Raw genomic sequence first — 18206 nt, forward strand, 5'->3', positions numbered from 1 at the left:
CACGTTTTGTAAAGGATTTGGACATGTTATGAGGATGTGAATAATGTGAATTTAGGTTTTGGAGCATCACCAAATGGACAGCAAATAGTCCACACAGTTTCAGCGCGACTAGAGAAGTTCCGAGGCAAGTTTTGGCGAGTTTTGGCTAATTTCGGGTAAGGTAAGACTTCTCCTTTAAATTTGTACTTTATGGGGTTGTTATGTAGGGTATAATATACCTTGTATACTTCTTGAAGAATAAAAAAGGTCGTGGAAATGCTCGACAATAGAAACAATCGAAAGTGAAGTCGTCGTAGTTAAATTATAGTCGAAATAGGGTGTTGTGCGTGTGGGGTGATGCTGAAGGTGTTTGATGATTTGTTACAGGGACTAAATGTATTTTAAAAGGGGTTTGGGTTCTTATGGTTTCAGAAACACGACCCCTCATTTCGTATAATTAAAGGTTTTGCGAAACAAAGACTAGAAATCCTATTTTGGTATTACAATTTTCAGCAAGTCGGGTGGAGTTTATATTGTGTAATGTTGCCATGTTTTACCTGTATATGAGCTGCAGGTTGTTGTTGTTGGTTGGATTTAGTAATTAGGTATGTAATTGAGAATTCGGATAGGGCACATTATAGGGAAGGTGCTGTCCGATTTTCGTTAAAACCTTAACTAGTTAAGGAACTAGTCGAGAAGGCGAGCAAGGGAATGGGGTTTATGAATACTATTAAGTAATGTAAGAAGATGAAAGGTCTAAAGAGTTTGATGTTCGTATTAATTTCATGTTACCTAGGTTTACGGGACGACAAGGCGATCGAGACAAAGACTAACCCATAACAGGTATGTGAAGACTTCTTTTGGCATATTTTTGGCATAAGTATGTGAAGCCTTCTTTTGGCATGTTTTTGGCATAAGTATGTGAAGCTTTCTCTTGGCATGTTCTTGGCATAAGTATGTACAGCCTATCTCTCTTTTCTTCTAGGCATGTCTTAGAAATACGTTATGAATGATTGGTATATGAAACATGGGAATAATTCCATTCGTAAAGCTCCGAGTACAATTCATAATTCTTATCCACTTCGTAATGGTAGAACTCCAGTAATAGTTGAGCTATTGCCTTTTTAAGGCTTCTATAGGATAAAAGGTAATATATGTAAAGCCTCTTGACTCGTGTTCACTTCTAAATGCTAAGGATCTTAAGGTAGCTGAGTTATCACCTGAGGTGGGCAAGAATTAGAGTGAAAGGGCCCAGGGAAAAAATTCCAGCTTCCATTGAAGTCTCAGATGAAAATCTGACCTCCTCACTACCAATCTGGTGTGAAGAACCGGCATCTTATCGGAAAAGGGAGCCGGAGAAGGAGGAGGTAGGGTCTAGCTGTGAAATAAGGTCTTTTCAGACCTTTGCATGGAAAAGGTAAGGAAAAAGTAGGGAAAGGTGTCTCATCTTTTGATACTTACATGGAAGAAGTACTTATGGGGAAAGATAAACATGTGGAGGATATGGGGCTAGCCCAAAATTTGAATAGTGCAGTGGGGACCTGTGGAGTACAGCTGTCAATAGATGGAAGGGTTTCAAGAGACAAAGGTCTTAGTGGGCTTTTAAGTAGTGGACTCTCAACCAAAAAGGCCAATCCCTCCTACATTACGGCTGATGCTGATTTAATTCACTTAAGCCCAAACCAAAACAAAAGGCTTTTTTGTGAGTCTTTCACAGAACTTATCACACCTCAAAGAAAAGAAGAAGTTCATGAGAATTTTGTTCTTTTTGAAAGCGAGACGGAGCTAAGTGATAAAAGAGCCGAAAGTGAAGACACAATGGTTAAGGAACCGAGGAAAAGGAGCAATACACCATACAAAAATATGGGGGCCAAGAGCACGATAAGTAGACCAGTTTGGTCCATGATGATGATGCTACAGAGACTGATTTTTCAGATTCTCTTCTGGTCATGTATGCAGACCCAGAGCCTTTACAAGTTTACAATGGTGATGAAGAAGAAAATTATGCAGCTAATGCTAATGCATGGGTACAGGACAACATGTTCAAACTTGGCCAACAATTTGGAGTGGACTTCAAAGGCTGTAAGAAGGAAGCCTTTTTATTATTGTCAAAATTGGATAAAAGAAGGGGAGAAGGTAACGGGAACTGCTTGAAGGCAGTGACTTCAGTTACAAAGAGCACTGTCCCAAAAGAGGCGAGGAACTTGTTTTTCGATGTAAACTTCAAAGATTGAGAATCAAGATCCAGAGGGAGAATTCTATCCCTAACTAACTAATGAAAGTCAAGCTGGTCACATGGAATGTAAGGGAGCTCCTTTAGTTGATGAGCCTTTCATAGAAAGAGTTCATTTAACTCTTGGAAATGTCGCGGAGGAGAGATTTTTCTCAAGTGCCAGTTATGGTGATGAAACAGAGATCTTATCATCAAAGGAAGCTCTGAAATACACATGAAGAAGGGGTAGGTGAATTTTGTGGTGGGGGCGACCTTAGCCTCAGAGATTCTGATCTCAGAGTTGGACATGGCTGACACAGGTGGAAACAAGGAGAACACAGGGGACCTCTCGCAAAGCCAAATAATTCTTTTGGAGTAACCAACACCAATTCAATATGATTCCAGTGAGTGTATCAAGGAAGTGGAGGCTGGTGCCTCTACCTGGGTACAAGATAACATCATCAAATTGAGCAAGCAATGCAGACTGTTTGATGGTTTGGAGAAGGATGCAGAAGTACTATTCCAGAAGCTTTATCAAAGGAGGGGGATACCAATGGTTAGCAATAGAACTCAACTAGTTCCAAATGAAGTTAGAAATTTAATCTTTGATGTAATGTATAAGGGAGGGGAACCAAGAAGTGAATTGAGGAAGGGGAGAAGGCCATCAATTGGTGATCAATGAGAACCTAAATTATTTCTTGGAATGTTAGGGAATTAGATGAGGGTAATTAGAGAAAGTTGGTGAAGAAGCTAGTACACCAGTGGAATTGGGTAGAAAATTAGGAGATATTAAATGTCTGTTAAGGGAGTTATGGGCTTCCTATTAAACATCAAAAATAATTGTTTCTTTATATTTGCCATTTGTCCTTCCTATTAATCTTGCTGGCTGATACTTCTATTTTCATTCATGTGATCAGGCTCATTGAAAAATCAATATCTGAACCGAATGACCTTGTTTGCAAGATGCAACTTTTAGGTTCACTTCCTGGAGTTGTCACTGACAACTCTATGGAAGTGGCAAATTCATCAAGCAATAGATCTTATATCAATCTTCGAAAAGAGCTTTTTGAGACGCTTTCTTCTGTGGGACCTCATCTTTATCGAGATACATTATTGCTACAGAAGGTTTGGTGCCCCTGATTTGATGATAATATGACTTCTTGTTTATGCTATGACTTAACTTTTGCTTATTTACTAGGACTCTAATGTAAGTATTTGAAATATTTCCTAAGATTAATATTTCTGATTTTGGGATAATCAGGTATGCAGAGTATTGAGAGGTTACTACATTTGTGCACATGAGCTTGTCACTAGTGGTGAGGCAGGCTTTATCTCCCAAACTGTTACCATTGGAGATCGAACTCCTCGAATGCACCTGAAGGATGCTAGGTCAAGAATTGAAGAAGCATTAGGAGGATGCCTGTTTCCTTCCTTACAGTTGATACCAGCAAATCCTGCAGTTGGACTAGAGATCTGGGAACTAATGAATCTCCTTCCGTATGAGGTTGGTTTAAGATTTTAACCTTCATGTTACAGCCTTTGCTGCTATTTGGTCTGATAAAAAATTAGTTGCTTTAGGTGCGTTATCGTTTGTATGGTTAATGGGAGAAAGATGATGACCAATTTCCAATGCTTTTGGCTGCAAGGCAAACAGCAAAGGTGTAATTCTGATGTCTAGAAATAGTGCATTTTATTTTGTTGTCATGTCTCTGTGTTAATTGCAATATTACTTTGTGTGACAGTTGGACACTAGGAGGATCCTGAAGCGCCTTGCAAAAGAAAATCTAAAGCAGCTTGGTCGAATGGTTGCCAAACTTGCTCATGCCAACCCAATGACAGTCTTGCGAACAATTGTTCACCAGGTATCATTTAATTGGTGCCTATCGGCCTGTGTTTTTCAAGTCCTGCAAGATTTAAGGTTGTAACTTTAGGTATATAACATGCAATTCATCTGTGCAGATTGAGGCTTACAGAGATATGATTACACCTGTTGTAGACGCTTTTAAGTATCTGACTCAGGTCTAGTCGTTGTTTCTTCTCCCATTTCTGCTCCTACTTCTCTTTATGTATCTCTTTCTCATGTGTGCTTGGTCATTGCATGTTCCGAGGGTCTATCGGAAACAACCTCTCTACCTCGACAAGGTAGGGGCAAGGCTGTGTACACATCACCCTCCCCAGACCCCACTTTTGGAATTACACTGGGTATATTGTTGCTGCTGCTGCTTGGTCATTGCATGTCTTCTGTCTGTTAGAAGATCTTAAATGTTATGTTAAGCAGTATGATAATTAAGTTGGGTGTTGTCAGCAGTTTTGTAGCTAGTTAATCTTTCTTATGTTTTTGACATTGATCAAAATCCTAAGTTTAAAGAGGACTACTGTTATTGACTTTGATGTTTTAACTAATTCATATCTGGTGGGCTTTGGTGGTTGCGTGGAGGCCCTGAACTTCAAAATCTTACATCCATGCATTCTCGTATCTTCGTTCGTCCAGGCCGGCGTTGAATTCTCTGTAAAAGGAAAGATGTGTATCATACCAGGGTGATATTCCAGTTACCAAGATGGCGAAGGTGGTGTATGGTTGGAAATGAAAAGGAGGGGAAAATCGTATCCTGTATTGGTTCCTCTATGGAAAGGTCTGCTAATATCATAAATGAAGAAGGAAAGAGGAAATAGAGGTTTGGGAAAATAGGGAGAGGCAATATAGACTGGGGTAGGGCCATATTTTTTTTGGGATGGGGGTGGGGGTAGGCAGGGGGGTGGGGGGAGGTTGAGAGACTAGGTTTAGGAAATAAGGTTTTGCTTTGATGAGATTTTTTTATATAAAAGGATAGGGAAACGCGGGCCATTGAATGGGATTTGATGGATGGCTGAGATTCAGCTGGGTTTGAATTGGTCTAGCAGATCTTCGAGTCGTATGGATGGGTTTGGTGATAGTTTTGGGCTGACTGGTTAGTTTGGTTGGGCCAGAGTGAGGTGGTATTTGGGTTTTCCGGATAGGTCAAATGGGAAGTGGGTTTGGTCTGGTGATATAAATAAAATGGGCGCCTAGTGGTGTTAGTATAAATGGACTGGTCTTTTACCTACTTCTCAATTTATTTGATTTGGGCTTTTATAAAATGATTAATAAATAACTAAAGTAACAAATTAATTCAAAGAGAGTAAATAGGAAATAAGTAGATCATTAATTAATAAGTCGGTGCAAAATAAAATAAATGTATGAACTAAACTAAAGAAATAACTTAAATATGAGATAAATATTTAGGTGTGCTAAAAGCAGTAATTTTAAAATTATTTCTTTAATATTCCTGAACAATATAGCACAATGTGAAAGGAAAATAATACTAGAGTAGTAGTGATAACATAATATGTTGGCTTTGCATTTTTTTTTTGAAACTAGTAACCTTGTTGGCTTAGCATAAATTATAGAGCCAAAATATTATATAGAGAAAAAGAGGGATAAAATTAGGTTTCAACAATTGGTAGCTCCTATGTGACTTTTAGTGTATTTGGACTGAAAGGAAATGTAGATGCTTTGATGGCATTTCAACTCCCAACAGTTCCCTGACAGACCAAATGTCTTAGAAATTTATATAGTTAGAGTAATCTTACTCTTGTAAATGATGTTATCTCAATTCACTTTTAAATTATAAACTGCTCTGATAACTTTGAATAAATATTAATTATTTTTTAAATGACTATTATGGTATAATTTGACTTTTATAAATAAAAAATATACTCCAATACTATAAAAAAAATCACATATAAATAACATGAATTTGAATTGTGAGAACAAATACATGAAAGAAGCAAAATCAATGGAAGACTTTAAGGTTTTCTTTACTGCACGCTTACTTCTATCTCAAAGACGAGGAAGAAATTACGACGTATTTAAAGAAAGTTACCTTCTCCGGAGAAAGACTCCCGGAGAAAAATGAGTCAAGAATTTTGAATTGAAAAGAGTCCTACTTAGGGTTTCTATGAGGGGAGGGTATTTGGGGTTTATAAGATATTTAAGGGATAATAAAGTAATTTTTTTTGGCAAACTAAAAAAGCTGTTAAGTAAAAAAATAATAAGTCGAGGGTGACTAACTACATCTTCTCGCTTATTTTGGCTTAAATGCACCTAACTTCAAAGCATTTTAAATATTACGCAAACACCAAATTAAGTTAAAAAATGCTTAAAAGCAGGTTTGACCAGCTTTTAAGCTCACCCAAACACCCTCATAGTCCTAGCTATGCTAAGAGGAATAGCTCTGCAGAACTTTTTTAGGGATGCCTCTGGACATTCAGTTTCCCAGCACTCTTAATGCATTCCTGAACGCCATAAGACATGTCCAATGAAATGCCGAAGTCAGCGATACGGTTTACTAGTATTTTTTATTGCTGGCTCCTGGTTTACTGCAATGCTATATAATTGTGGAAATATATCTTCTGGTTCATCTAGCCAACATTCAAGCAAGAGCCTTACTGTTTAAAATTTTTCTCCCTCAAAGGCACTAAGGTTGGTTTTCTTCCCAGGGATTCCGATTCCTTATAGACGTCCCCATATCACTGCTGATTGTGCAGAAGTTACAGAAATTTGTACACCATTGGCCATGCATCTTGCCTTGACTATCATTTTGTCGAGGAACTTTGTGCCAATATTTTACATTCCCATTATGGCTTGTCATAAGCTGCTCTGTATTCTTTTTTTAAAAAAACTATTATGACTTGTCCATGAAAGATATACAATAGTTTGTCAGATCACATTTTGAGTTTATTTAATTTAAAATTGGATATTAGTCTGATTTATTTGTACTTAACTTATTGATTTTATTTTTTGAAACAGTTGGAATATGATATTTTGGAATATGTTGTTATTGAACGGTTGGCACAAAGTGGGAGAGAGAAGCTGAAAGATGACGGCCTTAATTTGTCTGATTGGCTTCAGTCTTTGGCATCATTTTGGGGTCACCTGTATGTGTAGTTTCTTCTTGCTCATTATTATCTCCCTAGTTTGAACATATTCTGTTGCATATGATGTTACTGGTTTTTGTTGTACTTCTTCCTTAAGGAACGAGTATGTCACTTGGGATTTTTAGCAACTGCATACACTTGTGTCGTTTTATGTAGTTGTGGTCAGTGTTTCAAAAGGTGGGGGCCTGAGGCGAGGTGTAAGCCCATCAAATCTGTAAATTTTTAATTTTTAATGTAAAATAATAGTATAGGGAAAGGAAAAGAGATCTACATATGATGTTCATTGATCTTGAAAAGGCCTATGACAAAGTCCCGAGGGATGTCCTTTGGTGGTGCTTGGAGGCTAGAGGTATCCTGATGGTTTATATTTGGGCGATAAAGGACATGTATGATGGAGTCAAGACTCCGGTTAGAACAGTGGGATAAGACTCGAAGCCCTTCCCAGTTGAGATGGGGCTGCACCAGGGATCAATTCTTAGCTCTTTCTTATTTGCCTTGGTGATGGATGAGTTGACGTGGTCCATTTAGAAGGAGGTTCCGTGGTGTGGGACTGTGTGTTATTTGCGAACGACATAGTATTGATTGATGAGACTCGGGATAGAGTTAATGCTAGATTAGAGAGGTTCAGAGATAAACTCTGGAGGCCAAAGGTTTCAGGTTGAGCAAGACCAAAGCAAAATATTTGGAGTGCAAATTTAGTGTGGTGTTAGATGAAGCGGGCGTGGAAGTAAGGCTTGCCACCTAGACTATCCCCAAGAGAGAGTTTTACGTATCTTGGGTTCGTAATCCAAGGTAGTAGGGACATTGAAGATGATGTAACACATCGCATTGGGGCAGCATGGATAAAATGGAGGCTTGTCTCTGGAGTCTTTTGTGATAAGAAGGTGCCACCTAAACTTAAAGGTAAGTTCTACAGGGTGGTAGTTAGACCTTTCTTGTTGTATGGGGGTGGATTGTTGGCAAGTGAAGAACTCACATGTTCAGAAGATGCATGTTGCGAAGATGAGGATGTTGAGATGGATGTGTGGATATATTAGGAGCGACAATATTAAGAATGAGGTTATACGAGAGAAAGTGGGAGTGACCTTTGTGTCGGACAAGATGAGGAAAACGAGACTGAGATGGTTTGGACATATGAAGAGGAGGTGTGCTGAAGCCTCGATGAGGAGGTGTGAGAGGCTGTTGGTAGGGGGTACGCGGAGGGGTAGAGGTAGGTCGAAAAATATTGGGGAGAGGTGATAGATATAATGTGACGCAACTTCAGATTATCGAGGACATGACTCTAGATAGAAAGGAGTGGAGGTCGCATATTGGGGTAGAAGGTTAGTAGGGGTGGAGTGTTGTCTTGCCTTGCGAATGTTCCTTGTAGTTATTGTCATATGTTATTTATTGTGTTCTGATTATCACACTATTTTTTTCTTTTTATTGTACTTGAGTTTGATGCACCCGAGGATTTTCTCTGGGTATGTTGTTGTTGTTGTAGTAAAATAGTATAACAACAGGATAAATAATTACAAATATATTTATAGTTTAAAAAAATTTAAAAACATGATTCAAGAAACACATAAAAAACTAAACTTCTAACATGATTTTACAAGTATAAATAATGCAATGATATAAAGGTTATTATGAGATGCAAAACAACTCTAACATCTTAACCTTCAAACAATAAAAGAATCACAATTTCTTAAATATATTACTATCATGCTATGCAATTTACCTCACCAAAAGAAAATAATCAATAAGCTTTACTAGTATTATAGTTAAAACATCACTTCTTCATGAATAAAAAAAAAACTAAATAGATAAATGATAAAATATGATAATTTTGAGACATAAAACAAATCTGAAGTGATATTCACCCTCAGGGTGTTCTCAAATGCTCTCTCTGTCCCAATTTATATGACTCACTTTCTTTTTTAGTCATTCCCAAATAAAATGACACATTCCTGTATTTAGTAACAATTTAACTTTAAAATGCCCATTTTAACCTTATTGAAATGATTTATAGCCACACAAACATCTATGACTTATTTTAGACCGCAAGCTTCAAAAGTCCGTATTTCTTTTTTAAACTGCATGTCAAGTAAAACTAACTCACATAAATTGGGACGGTCAAGCCAAACTAACTTGAATAAATTGGGAAGGAGGGAGTAGTAAAAATGCAATACCATGACTTATTATTTGAGTTGCTTTCAATTTTCTTATTTCTACAGATGAAAAAACTCACATACTGGATTATATGTTGGATGATTAGCAATAGCTCACAAAATTACAAGGTTTATCAGGGTCCTAGAAAGGGGCGAGAAAGAAGCAGTTATTATAAAACATCAGATCAAATCTTCTTTTGCTGAAGCCATTAGAGGCAATGAATGGTCGGCAGAAGAAATAAAAGGCTTGATCCCGCAGATAACCAACTGCAAAATCAACTTCCCTGGAAGTTCTATAGTTAAGAGTAGAGGATGTGCTTGGCAGACATGTTGTGGGGAGATTTCTAGACCTCAGCCAAGAAACACCAACTTTGAATGAAGTATGGAGATATGTTAGTAGTATGTGGAAGTCATCTCATGGAATCGATGCAGACGTTATGAATGATTCTCAGTCTCTGTTCGAGCTTCCATCTAGAAAGGAAGCAAAGCATTTCATCAATGGTGAGTGGAGATGGAAGAAGTCAAAATTTTCACTAGAATGGTGGTCCCCCACAGCTGGATGCTAGCTTGAAGAGGTGACAAGAAGATGGGTATGAATCTTTATTTATGCTTTGCCTCTACACTTGTGGTCGCAAACCACCTTCAAGTAGATCGAGGAGATGTCTAGGAGTTGGATTGAAACAGAGGAGGAATAACTCTTAAAAATCATCAATGTTTTGTTAGATTCAAAGTTAAGGGCGACGGAGCAAAATTTCTAGAAGAGGTGGAGATAGAAAGTGACAATTATATTTTCTAATTTATCGATTTGGTGTGAGATTCCGACGACCGTGAGAAGGAAAAAGATAATTGGAGAAGAGGAGACCTTCATACCACTAGGTAATAGAGGTCGTGTATCTATACCTAAAAAACCTAGTACTATTTTGACTGATGTCACACCAACACAGGCTTTTGAGCACTTCAAGTGCTGGAGGAAACTTTAATAAACAAACATGTCAGAGTCACTTGAGCCCTCCATAGCTAAAATGAACAAAAATAAGGAGAGTCTCCCATTCTAATCTCTTTCTGTGGTGTGAAGAACTCAGCTGGTTCTCCGTTGACTAATACTGAGTATTTAAGTTGAGATGTAGAATCTGATCCATCTAGCCCATTTAATGCTAAATCCCATCTTCTTCAAAATGGAAATTAGATAAGATCATCTCAATTTGTCAAAACCCTTCTTTATGTCAAGCTTGCACATGATTCCAGGCTCCCCTGATTTTAGTCTCTAGTCCAAGGTCTCATTTGCTATTAGAACTGCATGTGTACTCTGTTTGCTTTTAACAAAGGCATTCTGAAAGCTCGCGAACGACGTAATATTGATTGATGAGACATGAGACAAAGTTAATGCTAGGTTGGAGGTTTGGAGATAGACTTTGGAGCCCAAAGGGTTCAGGTCGAGCAGGACCAAAATGAAAAATTTGGTGTGCAAATTCAATATTGCGTTGGATGAAGCGAATGTGGAAGTAAGGCTTGCCACACAGACTATTCCCAAGAGAGAAAGTTCGAAGTATCTTGGGTCCGTACTCTGGGTAATGGGGACATCAACAATGATGTCACACATCGCATTGGGCTGCATGAATGAAATGGAGGCTTGCCTCTGTATTTTTGTATGATAAGAAGGTACCACATAAACTTAAGGGTAAATTTTACAGAGTAGTGTTTAGATCGTCCTTGACTCCTTGTTGTATGGGGTGTAGTGTTGGCCAATCAACAACTCACATGTGGTGGAGATCAGAATGTTGAGATGGATGTGTGGGCATACTAGGAGCAACAAAATTAGGGTTGAGGTTATTTGAGAGAAAGTAGGAGTGGCTTGTGTGGCAGAAAAGTGGAGGAAAACGAGACTGAGATGATTTGGGCATTTGTAGAGGAGGCGTGCTGACGCCCTAGTGAGGAGGCGTGCTAACACCTCGTTGAGGAGGTGCAAGAGGCTGGTTGTAGGGGGTACGCCGAGGGGTAGAGGTATGCGAAGAAGTATTGGGGAGATGTGATTAGACAAAACATGGTGCAACTTCATATTACCGAGGACATGACTCTAGATAAAAAGGAGTGGAGATCGCGTATTATGTTAGAAGGTTACTAGAGGTGAAGTGTTGTTTTATCGTGCATATGTGTAGGCTTGTTAGCCAAGGGTACGTAGTACTAGTCGTGCCCTTTTAGTTCTTTCCACATGTTGTTTATTGTATTTTGATTATCGCACTATTTTGTTGTTATTGTTTCATTCTTGTAGACTTTACATTGCTTTTCTTATTAATGGCTATGCTTTCTTCATTTTTTTCTTCTTCTTCTACTTGGTTTGATGCTCTTGAGCCGAGGGTCTTGTTGAAACAACCTCTCTACCTCCACGAGGTAGTGGTAAGGTCTGAGTACACTCTATCCTCCCCAAATCCCACATAGTGGAATTTCACTGGCTATGTTGTTGTATTCTGAAAGTTGGAGACCAGTTTGCCAATGACCTTCTTCAGTCTGTTTGCAAGTAACTTGGCCACTATCTTGTAATCACAGCCAATCAGTGGTCCCTGAGATTTACAAGTCCCTTTCTTTTTGTAAGTTTTATATTTATTGCTTGCTAATTGAGTCTTTTTGCTGTGGCGGTTAGTATGTTTTGGATGCATCTATGAATCCTTTCATTTGGGAATGAAGATTTTTATTTTGTTTTTATTTCTAATTAAGAAGACTAACAAATAAGATTTATGTGCTTGAGTATTTTGCTTCGTGTTGAGGGTGTCGTTCAATTTGATATGATAAGTATGATCAATGCTATGGCATAATTATGGATGCATGTTGAGGACTTTGGGAATGAAGATTTTTATAGATGCATGGCGGTTAGTATGTTTTGGATGCATCTATGAATCCTTTCATTTGGGAATGAAGATTTTTATTTTGTTTTTATTTCTAATTAAGAAGACTAACAAATAAGATTTATGTGCTTGAGTATTTTGCTTCGTGTTGAGGGTGTCGTTCAATTTGATATGATAAGTATGATCAATGCTATGGCATAATTATGGATGCATGTTGAGGACTTTGGGAGTGTCTTCTTTATCAGAAAATGGGTATTTCACAATTGGTCCCAAGTTTATAAAAAGAGAAATATAACTAATACATATCTGTATATGCATGTAGGTACATATTTATATGTGTAAACTATCAGGCGACATATCTAGTACTCGCTCCATCCCAATATATGTGATGATGTTTGACTGAGCATGGAGTTTAAGAATATAAGGAAGAATTTTGAAACTTATGGTCTCAAACAGTCCATAGATATATGTGGCTATAGATCATTTTATGTAAAATGGGAAGTTTAACGTTCTATTATTACTAAATATTAGAGTGTCAGTCTCTTTGGGATTGACTAAAATGAAAGTGTCACAAAAACTAGGACATAGGTAGTATTATAAATCATCATAAATCAGGACAGAGGGAGCAGTATAAATCATCAAGGCTAACAAAATCCTAGTGTATCAATGATATAACCAAACGATAACAACTGTTTTACCAGAAGTGAAAAAGCTGTACCATTGAGATTTTTTGTAGGTTCAAGACAATTCAAATATTCCTCCTCTCTTTTTTTTTTCCGGGAGGAGGGGTGGTTTAGTTGATGATTGAGTTTCATTGTTATCTGTGAAAGTGAAGTGCTTATTGTGTAGTGTCTGGTAGTTAGTTTTGAGCCTATTTCAGTCTCATCTAGTGAATCTTTTAGCTTCCAACATAAAAAGCTGGAGAATCTTTTGCTATGTTGCTCGGATCCTTCAAAATCAGCTCATTTCAATCCAACACAATTTGGGTGTGAGTGTTGGATCCGCATCAGATTTGGGCAATGTAACTTGATTGATTTGACTACATCTATGGCCAAGAAGTATAGGTTGATTGCATATTTTGTTTGATTTTTTTGTTTATGCTGCCATGTATATATATGCTCATAAAATACTAGAATAATTTGTTGTTATTCAAGTTATAAATAAAATAGTAAGTGTTACAAATATGAGATTTGGGTCCTTCTGAAAGATTTGTTGGAATGACCCACCTCATCCAAGAGCACTGAAGTCACACGTGAACTCACGACTAGAAACAATTCTTATGTTTTGTTTTGGTAACCAATGTGAATTGTTAGAATAGTAATAGGAATAAGATTGTAATATAGTGTCTATAAATAAGGCTTAGTGTGATAGTGTAGTTAACTCGTCTTAATAATATTTTCTAAGTCTTTATTTCTCACAATGCTATTAGAGCATTGGTGAGAAAATCCAGGAAAGAAAATTTAGTGCTGTATTCAATTTTTGGCCATTGCTAGGGTTGTTTTTGCTTAGTCTCTCTCCCGTGGGTCTTCTGCGAAATCCTAGACCACAACATGGTAGAGAACACTCTTGGAGATAAAAATCCCAAGAAAGCACCACCGCTAGAATCGCCGTCATGTGCTGGAAGGACCTTTGGCTCAGGCAACTCGCCTGTTACATGCGCCGGGTGCAGTGTTTTGGACGGCGAAAGGCGACAAGGGTCTGCCTCGCCTCACGGCGAGGCGCTTGTCGTTTTGAATTGAGGTGCCAATTAATACCAAAATCTTAAAATATTGAATTGCATATATAAATATTCAAAATCTCAATAACAATAACATATATTAACAAATATTTCTATTCAAAAACTAATAGTAGATACTAAAGTCTAGAACTTGAATTACTCAATAATTCATAAGACAAAAATAAAGCACTAGAAAAAGAGCACATTGCACGCTGCTGTGCTGACTGCATATGGAAGAAGAAGAGGAGAAGAACTGAAGAAGAAAAAAGAAGGAAAAAAAATTGATGAACTGAAGAACTGAAAACGTACCTGTTGAGACTTGAGCAGCTAATGCCGCGCGAACTGAAGAAGAGTCGCGACTCATGCGAAAGAGAGAAAAGAGTCGTCGGTTGTCCCGAAGGAGAGACGAGACCGCAGGTTTGCCAAAACATCAAATAAACCGTAATATTTCCTTTTTATTATTAAATCAATGTTTTTTTTAAAACGCAAAACAAAGGTCCGCCTTTGTCGCCTTGCCACGCCTGGTTGCCTCTCGCCTTTCTGTCGCCTTTTCTCACCATTTTGATCTCGCTTCACCTCGAAGAGAACAGGCGACAAGGCCTCGCCTTACCTCGCCTCTCGCCAAAGACGACATGGCGCTCGCCTTTCAGAACACTGGCTGGGTGCATGAGATTGTTTTCCAGATTGTTTTAGGCCAGATTCCGGCGGCTACACATCCCTTTGTTTCTCGAGATTTCTAAGTGGTGGTGATATTTTCTCTGAAGATTCTGACCGTCGGAACCCTAATATGCGCACTCGTGTCAAATTTTCGTAGCGACAGTAGTTTACGCATGACGATGTCTCTTGGATTTGATATGTTTAATTCCAAACTATGGAAGTCCAAAATTGATGTCCTATGGTTACCTCAGAACTTGTTATGAGAAGACAAAACAAATAAAAAAATGACATGATCAGGAAATCGAAGATCGAGGTCTGTGAAGAATCAACATGGAGGAGGTCATTTTGGAATATCTCGATCTTAGTGTAGTTATTGTTTTAGGTTTGGACACATTTGTGAAGTATGCTATTTTTGACATGGTCGACACCCAAAAATGTTAATGTTGCTCAGACTAATCCGCGGGATTATTTATTTGTAGGGTAATATAATAAGTTCCTTTAATAACATCGAGCAAGTAAGACATCTCTACAAGTAGCCTCAATTGCATAGCTTGATACTTTTGTTGCTTGTGCTTCACAGTCTAATACCCTTGGATCGTGGGTTGTAAACTTCGGCGCTTCCGATCATATTTCTGATGATAAATCAGTTTTGTCAAATATTGTTTATTCACAATATTTTCTGTATGCTTTATCACTCTGAACTCCATTCTTTATGTCCCTAATTGTCCTTTTGATCTTGCATCTGTCAGTCGAACTCGTGCCTTAAATTGTACTATAATGTTTCTAGATGTTTCTTTTGTTATTGCTATATTTAGAAATACTATATTCGTAGCAATTTATAATCACACAATAGGCATTTTTCATTTAACTTATTTAACAGTAATGGACTAAGAGGGTGTTTGGTTTGGCTTATTTTGAGTAGCTTTTGGTTTGTAAGTTCTTTTTTATTTTTGGAGGTGTTTGAGAAAGACAAAAAGTGCTATTATGAACTTATTTTGGCCAAAAAAATAGAAAAATAAGCTAAAAGCCAAACATTGGGTATGACTAACTTATGGCTTTTAGGTTATAAGCTACTTAAAGAAAGTCAATTACCTTGTTGATCGAAAATAAGTTATTTTTCAGCCAGAGTGAATGATGTCAACCTAATACCATGTTACATTCTTGCATAGCTTGAGTCTTAGTATAATCATTGGTAAATTCTCCAGGTGTAAAAAATATCCGTCAATGGAATTGAGGGGCCTTTTTCAGTATCTTGTGAATCAGTTGAAGAAAGGAAATGGTATTGAGCTTGTTTTCATGCAGGTATGGATTTTATTTTATTATTTTGATACGTGACACAGTGAATTGTTTTTTTCTTCTGAAAACACACCTCTTTTGGAATTTTGTTGATAATCTGTAGGAGCTCATTCAGCAAATGGCTAATGTACACTATACAGAAAATATGACAGAGGAGCAATTGGATGCCATGGCTGGAAGTGACACTCTACGCTACCAGGCTACCTCATTTGGTATAACACGGAACAATAAGGTGCATTAGAAACTCATTTTAGTTGCAGAAGTTTTCAGAAATTTATTTTTTGGAAAATGATTACTTGAATCTGCAATGGTGCTGGAGCATGATACTTACAAATAAATGTCTTCAAAAGAATTGGGTTGGAAAGGTTTTCATTTCCATTTGATTTTGATTTTACATATGCAAGTGCTAGTAGCTTTGAAATCTTTCTATGTTGGAGTGAACATCTGATAATCTTATTGATTTTGATCATTCATTGTGCAATTTAAATATTTTGAAATGTGAATGCTCCATCTTCCGATTTGTGCCCCTCCCTTTGTTTGCGATGCATGACAATAAGGGAGAAATGGGAGAAAATAGGGAGGTATTGGAGAATGCACGAGAAGATAGATTAATAAAAAGAGAGAGAAAGAGGAATAGCAGTAACAAAAACTGCAACAACATATCAAGTGGAATCCCACAAGTGGGCTGTGGAAAGGGTAGCGTGTAGCCTTACTCCTGCCTTGGGAGGTAGATAGGTTGTTTCCAATAGACTTCGGCTCAAGGACAATCATATTAGAAAAGAAATAACGGGAGTGAAAAAAATATGGCAAAATACTATAGAAAGCATCTCAAAACATTATGAATAAAACAAACATTAACTACAACAAAATAGTGCGATAATCGAAGTACAAGAGACAATAGATAGTCACAGAAAACAAAGGAGAAGAAACTACAAGGAAAATACTATGACCACTAGTATGGATGGATAGGCAAGACAACCCTCTACTAGCTATTAACCTTCTTTCTTAATCCGTGTCCTCCACAACCTCCTATCTACGGTCATGTTCTCGGTAAGCTGCAAGTGCATCATGCCCTGTGTAATCACTTCTCCCCAATACTTCTTCGGCCTACCTCTACCTCTCTTGAAACCATCCATAGCCAACCTCACACCTTTGTATCGGGGCATCCATGCATTTCAGTATTAAATGTTAAATCAATTTATATCAGTCAGCAGCCTTGGTGCATCTCACTAATAAATATTAAATCAATTTATATCATTCAGCAGAAAGAGGGATGTCAATATCAAATTACATATTATCTAAGGGTGTGTTTGGTATGGGGGAAAATATTTTTCAATTTTTCCATGTTTGGTTGGCCAAAATGTTTTCAAAAATATTCTCTATAAAAACAAGTCCCTTTAAAATGAGAAAACTACTTCCTTAAAGGAAGTAAGGAAAACCAGTTCCATAAGTGACATTACAAGTTCGTTGTGTTCTCCCCACCCACTCAACGCCAATCTCACCCCTTGCCACCCTCAACCCCCACTCCCTACCCCATCCCACACCCATAGTGTTTTGTTATTAGATTACATGTAAATGCTCTTGGTATAATATAATATTTTTTAACTTACGTACTAAACACTAGAAAATAAGTAAGAAACCCACTTATTTTTCAAAAGAACATTTTCCTTTATACCAAACACGCCCTAAGTCTATTCCAAAATATTTTAGTGTCTTTTTTTATAAAGGACAAGCTTCTTTGCAATTTGAACTCCTAAAACAAACTATATGCGTAACTAGAATGTACAGACTGCCTCAAACTAGAAAAAGGCTCGACTCTTACGAATTAAGCAATTCTTATCTCTTCTTAAGGATAAGCTAGATAAATTTTGAATCTAATACTCTCTGTCATGTTTTGTGCGACACACTTTTCTTTTTAGTCTATCAAAAAATAATCACACCTTTCTCTAGATAAAAAATGTTTGAAGTTTGCCTCCCAATTTTACCATTAGGAGTTGTTTGGTATGGACAAGTTATATCTGAATTATAATATGAGTATTAAATAATGATGTGATTATTTAATAGATATAGTTTTATTGGTAGATGTTTGGTTGATGGACTAAAAATGGAATATACAGGGTATATCATAAAACATGTGTTTGGTTTTACACAACATAAATTAGGTGAAACTTTAATGTTAATTTTTACCTTGACTTTTTAAAAGACTATGGGGGGAAATGAAAATGACATCTTTGTCATTATGTTTTTCTATCCGGAGATTAGTAATCTTGGGATTGTTATCTCACAACAATTGTGGAATAAATAATCTTGGGATTGCTAATCCTTGATTAAAAGCTCAACCATACGGGGGATGAACTAATCTTGTATTTTATTTTGAGGCAATTATACCTTATCCCACA

The 18206-nt window shown here is 37.3% G+C and overlaps 1 pseudogene; it reads left to right on the forward strand.

Annotated features, from left to right (window-relative positions):
* Positions 1-2437: 2437 nt before the first annotated feature.
* LOC129880541 (THO complex subunit 2-like) overlaps positions 2438-18206 on the forward strand; it is a 32792-nt pseudogene continuing 17023 nt past the window's right edge.

Source organism: Solanum dulcamara, chromosome 2 (assembly GCF_947179165.1).
Source record: "Solanum dulcamara chromosome 2, daSolDulc1.2, whole genome shotgun sequence".
NCBI lineage: Eukaryota > Viridiplantae > Streptophyta > Magnoliopsida > Solanales > Solanaceae > Solanum > Solanum dulcamara.